The sequence below is a fragment of the Lethenteron reissneri genome, chromosome 17 (assembly GCF_015708825.2).
Source record: "Lethenteron reissneri isolate LAM-NWPU_2019-01 chromosome 17, ASM1570882v1, whole genome shotgun sequence".
Classification (NCBI taxonomy): Eukaryota; Metazoa; Chordata; class Hyperoartia; order Petromyzontiformes; family Petromyzontidae; genus Lethenteron; species Lethenteron reissneri.
The window spans coordinates 6,251,469-6,260,944 of NC_083795.1; the positions used below are offsets into that span (position 1 = coordinate 6,251,469).

The window sequence follows — 9,476 nt, forward strand, 5'->3', positions numbered from 1 at the left end:
GATTAGCCCGCCGGTAACCCAACACCGCTACACTTGGCTGGCTGGCGAGCGGGGCGGGGCTTGGTGCAGCGGTAGTGGTCTCAGGTTTCGGCCCATTACACTAACGGGGCCGTTGTAATCGTTTGGGGGAGACAAATGGAAGAGTTGTAAAAGGAAGAGCTTATATCAAAACAGCTTTTGAGGGAAGGGACGGTGCAGAAGAAAAGAAAAGTGCTACTTCTGGAGATCAAAGATGTGGATTTACGGGGGCGGGCGGGCGGGCGGGGGGGTGGGGTGGAAATAAATCACCACGAGGCAAGATTTTGAACGGACACAGTGGGTGCCGAAAGACGACGAAAGCAGAGCGCGATGGGCGATGCAGATTAAAAGTCATTTGCCAGCTCTAATGACGGGCTTGCGACTTATCTGGTGGGATTATGAACATGCAGCATTATTTTATTATTTCGCGTAATACATAAACACGGTTCAATTTAGAATGTTGAACACGCGCACATCCAGAGAAAGCTGCTGGGATGATGGGTTCATCGCATTTAAATAAATAAAAATCCTTTCGTGTGAGCATCCGAAAACATCTCTCACCTGTCTGCTCAAGCATTTCAAAGCAAGCCCTTATTCGGATCAGTACAAAGAACATCTCATCGTCAGATAAAAACTCCACGTGGATCAACGTTGGTCGTTTAACCTCTCCGAGAGCAGACCGCTGACCTGATGCAATTCAGTTCCAAAAAAAAGCATTTGTACAGGTATCATTGAGAGGTGTGCCGTGATGGTGAGATGTTAACTACCTCGCCTGGTATACAGGAGGTCGTGGGTTAAATCCCAACCATGACGCCTGTATATTTGGAGTTTGCATGTTTCTCCCCGTGGTCTTGTGGATTTTTCTTTTGGTCCTCTGGTTTCTCCCCTCCAAATTTAGAAACACGCGTTTAGAGTATTTGGCTGCTATACATGTCGACATAAGCCACTTCATCAGGTTATTGTTTTTGGCCAGGTCGCTTCTGAAAAAGAGCTGTATAGAGCTCAGTAGGCCTTACCTGATAAAATGTAATAAATGTAGCTTCATAGTTTTAGATTACACTGAATAAGTACAATTTAGAATAATAATTCATCACCTATATTTGCTGGCAGTCCAAGCAGAATTCAGACAATTTACCTGCATGATAAGAAATGGGTCATATTATGCGTACAAAAGCATTTGCATAAGATTTAATTATTTTTGTTACTGTGAACTTAAATACCCAAAATCTATTAAAAACTGTAACATACGTTTTATTTTTCTACTTTAAAGCAAATACACGTTGAACAATATGTAAATATATGTTAAATTGGAAAGCCTACACTATCAAAGTATACATATATTTTACCATAATTTACATGGAAAAATTCATGAATTCATTGTAAGTAGCCTATATCCTTGATCACATTCAGCAAAGTCTTGGGACGATTTGACTCCACTATTTCCTTGTAAGATTTCTTAAGCACCGAGACATAAAAGCAAACGGAAAAATAAAAATCAATTTTCAAGGGTTCGCGACACCTGTTTTCACGAAGTTAACATAAGCAACGAAATGAAGCACACAACATAAACACATTATCGGTGGTAAATGTCAATGCTGACTATTGTGCGCTTAGCAGTGGAAATTTCCATCAGTGGAAACGTGGGGTAATGGCTCGGCACGTCCGACCCGGTGTGCCGTCCTCGGCACGCCAGCTGCGTGACCGATGCGGCACCGTCGATCCGTCCCTCTGCAAGGCGACGGACTCGCCCCCCCCCCCCCCTCTGCTCATCACTGCCATCGTGCTCCATCCACCGCTGGATGAAGCCGTCCCAATGCCGTGCCGTGCCGTGGAGTCGTGAAGGGTCGTGTGACCCTTCGTTGGGAAGTTTTGGGTGGTAAAAAAAAAGTGGTAAAAAAAAAGTGGTAAAAAAAAAGTTCCTCCCCAACTCTGTCCTCCTCCTCCTCCGCCCCTCCCACAACAGAAAGTCATCACTGGCCCCAATAATCATCCCAATAATCATCCCAATAATCATCCCAATAATCATCCCAATAATCATCCCAATAATCATCCCAATAATCATCCCAATAATCATCCCAATAATCATCCCAATAATCATCCCAATAATCATCCCAATAATCATCCCAATAATCACCCCTGCCCGAGAAGTGGCTGACTCTCAACGGAGCGTGACGCAACAAGTTTACTGGCGCGTCGCCTCTGCCCCACGCTTCGCTCTTCTGCTCCAGTGAATTGTTTCATTCACGAACCATCACGCGCGCTTCTTCTGGCAACAGCGAGACCTGAACGGGTCCTGGAAATTCCCACTCCCCCTTCCCCCCCTTCATCAAACCCGCACTGACCAGCGTGTTGACGGATGGTCAAACAGACGTATCGTCCACCAGGCATGCAGGAGGCCTTCAACCACAAGTCGGTTGAAAAATTCCAGCAAAATGTTTTTGCTTTTTAACATGGCAACGGGAGGTCGCTTTCTGGGTGCACATTCTAGCAGTGTACATCTTTTGTCGCACCGCAAATACGTGTGAGCATCTCACCAAGACTCGAGCGAGCACATGGAGGAGCGTTAACGTCGTGTTTAATGCGTTAACAGTTCAAAAGGAGGCACACCAACAGGAGGTGGTCAATAAGCGTGCGAGCGGCGAAGTAGGAGTGAAACTCAAGACGCAATTATTTCTGAAGAGCAACGCTCGGTTTTAAGTTAACTAATGAGCGTATTCATCGTTTTAGTCACGCGCCCGTAACCCCGCATATTAACCCATACGTGTCCTTCCTTGAGACACAACGAGGCATCCTTTGCTGTTGACACAACTCATCGGCTGTCCCCTCTAACCCGAAACATTAACCCCCGCGCCTCCATCCCCACTCTCCTCCTGCACCCCCCCCCCCTACTCCCCGCCACCACCACCACCGCTGCCCCCAAACGCCCTGACCCCTCCCCCCCTGCTCCCCCTCGCCTCCCCCCACCGCCATCCACCTTTGAGAAGGGCAGCTGAGCACAGCACAATAAAATAGTCATGGGTCGATGTGGTTTTGCACTCTGTCAATGGGCGCGCACATATTACATGACCCCCGCGTGCGGTGGCCAGGGCGGGAGGCGGGGGCTCGTGCGAGCGCGCGGCAATTAAACGGGAAAAGCCATAACGTAACGGCCCCCTTGATCTCCGCTCATTTGGCAAATACAATGCAGCTCTCATGCGCCTGTTTTATGACAGTGCTACAATTCCCAGGCACCTTCGATGTGCGTGGATGGCCGGGGAAGGGGGTGAGGCCGCGCGTGTGTGTGTGTGGTGTGGTCTGGTGGTGGTGGTGGTGTGGGGCTTTAATTTGCGTGTAAATTTATACGGGTTGTCCTCTTCCCTTGCGGCCTCTCGCGGGGTCTTCAGAACAGCAATCAAACAGCTTGTTCTCCCCCTCCCCCTTCACGACCCCCACGCATTCCCTAATTACATTCCGTGCTCTTTTCACCAACGAGCAGCTCCTTAAAAGTATATTTATTTTATTCGAGTATCGGTTCAGCTTGCGTAATTTTAGTGACTTCAAAAATGAATTGTTGCAAAGTGTGCGGCTTGGTTTCGATTGCGTCTTGTTGAGCGCTGAAAGGTATTCGTTTAAAGTTCTACATTTAACACGGTTGCGTAATAGTTGAGTGTATATGCTTCGTGTTTTATGCCCAACAAACACACGTGAGGGAGACGTTTCGCGGTTTTGTAAAGGTGGACGGTTGAGCGTTGTTTGTCACGAAGTGTCTTGTGCACGTCAACCCGTGATGCTTTAAAACGTCCAACGGAATCAAACATGTCGGTGTATTTTGTAAAATCAGAGAGGCGCGAGCGGTGTTGCAGTGGTTCACGCTCTCCGCTACACGAACCTTGTGACATGGGTTTGATTTGTGGCCACGGCTAACCTAAGCGGTGAGTGATGTCTGAGCCATACCTGCCCCCCCCTCCCACCACCTTTACCAACCAGCATTGACCAGCGTGGTGATGTATGGTACAACAACCCCCCATGACCAACACAGTCTTCAGCCACACTATGAGATCTCTTTTACCAGTGGCAAAATATAGTAGTAGGTTTTAACCCTTTTAAACTGGTACAAAACTGACACCTTTATTCAATGCATCATGTTTGCAATAACCACAACACAAGTAGTCAAAAAAGCAAAAAAAAAAGCAACTCTGTAGACTAAACAACTTCAAGGACAGTGCATATTATTATCATTATCAGAGTTGCTTCTTTTTGTTTGCTTTTTTGACTACTTGTGTTGTGGTTATTGCAAACATGATGCCTTGAATAAAGGTGTCAGTTTTGTACCAGTTTAAAAGGGTAAAAACCTACTACTAGCCTTCAGCCAGTTGAGGATTGACAAAGTGCTGTACGTGATGATTTGACGTGTACACAGTATATCTAATCTCTCGTCACAATCACGAAAAACCAACAATTCCAACCACGGAAAATATCCACCAATTTTAACACAAATAAAACCCACCCATGCGGCACTGAAACTTTAATTCAGAGCTCAGATTCCTGATCAATGCGGTCGGAAACCTAAGCAATACATGTTCTGCTCCACTGCCTCTTAATCGTGAAATGTGAGTCTACTTGTGGTGGGGTAAAGTGTAGGCAACCCTAAAGTTAACCACTGAGCCACACGGCTCTTTTTTTCAGAAGCGACCTGGCCACAAATGACAGCTCAACGAAGTGGCTTATCATCACGTGGGAATGTATAGTCGTCAGCCAAATACTATAAATGTGAAGGGAAAACCCGGAGCACAATCAACATCTCATCGTCAGATAAAAACTCCACGTGGATCAACGTTGGTCTTTTTCCTTCTCTAAACGCGTGTTTCTAAATTTGGAGGGGAAAAACCAGAGGACCCAAAGAAAAATCCACACGACCACAGGGAGAAACATGCAAACTCCAAATCCACAAGCGTCAGGGCCGGGATCGAACCCACAACCTCCTGTATACCAGGCGAGGTAGTTAACATCTCGCCACCGTGGCGCCCCCGCCCCCCCCTCCCTCAGCAACTTCCAACTCCCTCGACCATCACCGAACGAGTTGGCCTGCTGCGACAAGACGCTCATCGTGTTTCGGGCTGACCTTTACATTTGCCTTTCAACTAACGCAAACATTAATACGAGCACTATCACCCGGGTGACATTTGGCCCCACTGAGTTGCGGCTAAAATAACATTACTGTGCATTTTCCAGAGCTGCCATTGCCGAGGGACACGTGGCGAAGCGCGTTTCGTGACTACATCAACAAACAGGCAATGAAAGCAAACGAGGCCGTCCGCTCCGTCAGCCAGCTCCGCAAGCATCGCGTCGGTCATTCTCCGCGGACCGCATTCCCCCACCCGTTCAACAACAGGGCCAGCATTTTGCGCATCAAACGTCGATGTAGAGATCTACTCCATCTGGCTTCCAACACCCCCCCCCCACACACATCCCTTCAACCCCACTCCTGCCCAACCGGTCCGCACCTCTCGCACGGAGCCTCCACATCCATCCCCGTTCGCGCCCCTGGTCGCCCAACAAAGGTTGGAACTTTGTCAAACGTTTTGTGTATTCGACTTTCGCGCCGCCCCGAGAGCCAGACGCCGCTATGCCCATTGGCGTATGCGCAACTCCGTCCCCCCCCCCCCCCCCCCCAAAAAAATGTTTTTTTTTCAAAGACCACCAGCAGAATTTTTTTTATCAAGCAACACTTTTTGTCAGGATGATCACTATGGCAACTTTGCTCCTTTTTTGTTGTAATGAGGGGCTGCCATTTAGAGAGGAGCTCATGCTGGGCTGTCAGCACCCTGACAGCCCCCCCCCATCCCCTCCCTCGTCTGCCCGCATCCCCCCCCCCACACACACCACGCCCGCCCCAAAACCATCACCACCCCCGCGCCCGCATCGCCCCCTCATTACGGCCCCATTGTACAAATTACACTCCCATCGAGTCGGCAGGCTTGTGATGGACAGCTCTCTGTGCGCTCCCTGCGTGGTTCTGCTCGCCCAATGCCAACCCGACCACCGCCACCCCCCCAGCGACCCTCACACCAGGGACACTCACAGGGATTTCGGGGGCCCCCAGCAGGATCTCCAGATGGGGTCCTTCCAACTACTGAATATTACATACACACACATAGATATATATTATACAGAATGGGGGTGAAGCGTGGCTTGGTGTGACCTGAGTTTGAGTCATCGCCATGGCTAATACCAGTGGTCAGTGATATCTGAACCGGTCCTGGGCCTTCCTTAGGTTGAATCAGCCCTAAATGAGCAGCTGGTAGCATTGTATAAACATCAGCAATGGTGAGACAAAGGCAGGAGGGTACGGTGTTGGCTTCAACACCTCCGCGTCGTCTCGATTTGTCCTAACGGATGCTCACTCGCAGCGCTTTCCCCAACAGTCTGTAACATTTATGTACGCACATCTATGTGCGTACATAAATACGAAGAGGACAATTTCCTAGCCACGCACAATACCGGTAGCAATAAGCACACACGCACACACACGCAAAAAAATCCCATCTTCAATGTCACATCTGAGTCGAGTTTCCGTGCGACGATCTTATGGCGAGGTCTAACGTGGCACCACGCCGGTGGGTCCCGTTTCTGTGGGATCACCGTCAATCAAGGCCCCGTCAGAATTCACTCACAGCCTGGCAGACATTCAGCCGACATCACTGATGGCACAGTGGCGAGGGAGAGGTGGTCTCCCGGGATTTGACCGTGGCGAGAGTAAAGCGAGCGGGAGAGGAGAGAGACAGGGGGGGGAGAGCCCAGCGGGAGTAGTGAAGCCCATCCACCTTTCAAGCTACTCCACACACGCCAACTCCCTCACTGAAATGTCAAGTGAATTTTTGTTAAAAGAAGGTTGTTGTTTTTTTCTCTTAAATATATATATAAAAAGAAACTTGCTTTCAAAATCAGTCGGCAAAATGTCAATGGGAACCCGGCATTGTAGGCCCATAAATGGCCAAGAAATGGCCCAGAAACATCTGTACGGCATAGATCTTCTACACCTCCACAAACAACGATGCTACCTACATACACGAGTGGATGCATGTGTGATGCGCAAAGCAAGCAGCTATGCATACAGGGGGTGCGCAAAGGAATATCTGGATGGAGAACATCGCAGACTGTCGAGGCTTAAACTATAACCACCTGATGAGTGAGGGTGAAATCACAGCAGAGGTCGCAAACGGGTTTTGATTCCTCACCCGTACCCGGCCGCACCAGGGTCGCAAACGGGTACCCGTACCCGGCCGGGTACGGGTAGCCAGGTATCGGGTAGGGTACGGGTATCGGGTACCCGGTTGCGACCTCTGAATCACATGCAGGGTTGTACCACATTTTAGGGGGCCTCCGGTGCCCGATGCCAAACACTCCATCGCTATTCACCTCGGTTATTTTAGTTTGCAGTTTTTAAATGTGACATACGAATCGTAAACGTTTATGCCGACCCGAAATTAACCAAACCAATCTTCATTCCGTCACACAAGCGGCACTAATACACGTAGTGATGCGACGGCTTTAATTACCGAATTACTCGACGTATCAGCGTTGCAGTGTTACGCCTGAGCCATTGTAAAGGACTTCATCTGTGGGGGTGGCCTGCCATTCGGAATCCCTGGGCTGGAGCACCTGAAGTCGCCTGCGTCAATCCGGTCCTCCGAACATCTCCAGCCGTTTCGTCAATCCACCGCGGCTAGAGCGCCCCCCCCCCCCCCCGTGCCATGCGGGGGGAGGAGGGAGGGGTCACAGGACGTGGAAGCATCGAAGTGTAGTACAACAGTGGATTTTGCCGTGCCACTGCCCTCTGCTGCTCACAACGGTGCACAGCCGATAAAGGATTCCCCGCGGCGTTCACGAGGGATACGTTTCTTAAATAAATTCATAAGTAATCTGTTAAATACATGGACATTGTCACAACACAAAAAAATGATTATCATAAACAAAGTAAATAAAAAGTATAAAAATATTAAATAATAATAGTTTACAAATGCACTTACATTAAAATTATGATAAGATAAAGTAAGCATGCGTAGCAGATAAAGTGATTATGTGTGGCATCATCACTTTATTATCATCATCATCAGCATCATCATAATCTCATCACATTCTCTCATCACGTGTTTTTACCCTCTCTCTCGATGCAGCCGTGTAGAGTTCCAGATGCGATTCGCGGAAAGCCAAAATCGCGGATAGCAAGTTCAAGAATAACGGGTGAATGCTGGAACGACAGCCCGCTCTGCAAGTTGGTCGCCCATCCAAACAAGGAATAACCAACCAGCCTTTGGCCCGACTTCGTATTCCGAGATCCGACGAGATCGAGCACATTCTGGGAGATTTGATAATACGCGGTCCTAAGTAAGTTGTGGTGACATTCCACATTCCTACGACAGGGACTGGGGTTGTAATGGTTCATCACAGGGTTGTGACCCAATTCAACAACCACATTATTTGTGTTACCATGTGGTGAATGTAGATGCCTCTCAAGGTTGCAGATGTCACATTGAGGCTATACAATATATATAAATATTTATGGAGAGCAAGTACAAAAATTAAATTGATTTGAATAATAAGAGACAGGCAAGTTGTATTAGTTGAACATGAAATGAGAAAACAAGAAACTGAATACGTTTTGACTGGGAAAATTCCAGGTACAAGAAGCCAGAAAAGACAGCGAATAAAGTACATAAACATTTGACAAACTGAAATTATCTAATGCAAAGTTGTTGAGGAATAGTATGGACACAACTAAATGGAAGGCCATGATTGCCAAAGTATTTGAGAAATGACATGGAACATAGAGAGAGAGACAAATACTGTATAAAATAACTGATTCTTACACTCAACGTATTTGATGCGTGTATCTTGATATTAATAATCATTATACATCGAGGAATGAATGCTTCTGTAGATCTCAAGTGGTGACCAATGTCTCCGCAGAATAAACAGAACAGGCCTCCGAAAACACAAAACCATTATCGGTGTATTCTGAGCTTCGTTTGCACAGTTTCATTATCATCGGCCATGATTTATCCACTGCCGGTTGAAGACTTTACCAAGCCAACGCCACCTCTCACAATCTTGCCATGCCGAGTTCTCAAATGTAGTCAGTTGATGACCTCAGTCCAGTAATGAAAGAACGTAAAAAAATCTTGCACAATTTGGCTAAATTCCAACTTTTAAAATTAAAACTATCGGCTCGAGTGTCATGCGATCAACATTACTCTGCAGAAGGGGCGGGTGGGGAAGTGCAGTCGTTGCAGTCACCTATAAGTGATCACACTTGGAGAGATTGCTCTGATAACACAAAAAATACTACAACGCAGAGGCCCCGATTCCATACGCTACTTGTCATCAAGGACCGAGCGGCGACCACGATACAAATCTATTCTTCAGAAAATATTTCTACTTATCCCGCCAAGGACACAGAACCAGTTTTGCTTTTCAGC

General features: G+C 47.7%; 1 long non-coding RNA gene across 1 annotated transcript; it reads left to right on the plus strand.

Annotated features, from left to right (window-relative positions):
- Positions 1-3,164: 3,164 nt before the first annotated feature.
- Positions 3,165-5,612, plus strand: LOC133343401 (uncharacterized). The gene is made up of 3 exons (XR_009755248.1): positions 3,165-3,280; positions 3,839-3,929; positions 5,230-5,612. It is a non-coding gene; the product is annotated as an uncharacterized LOC133343401 (long non-coding RNA).
- The last annotated feature ends 3,864 nt before the right edge of the window (positions 5,613-9,476 follow it).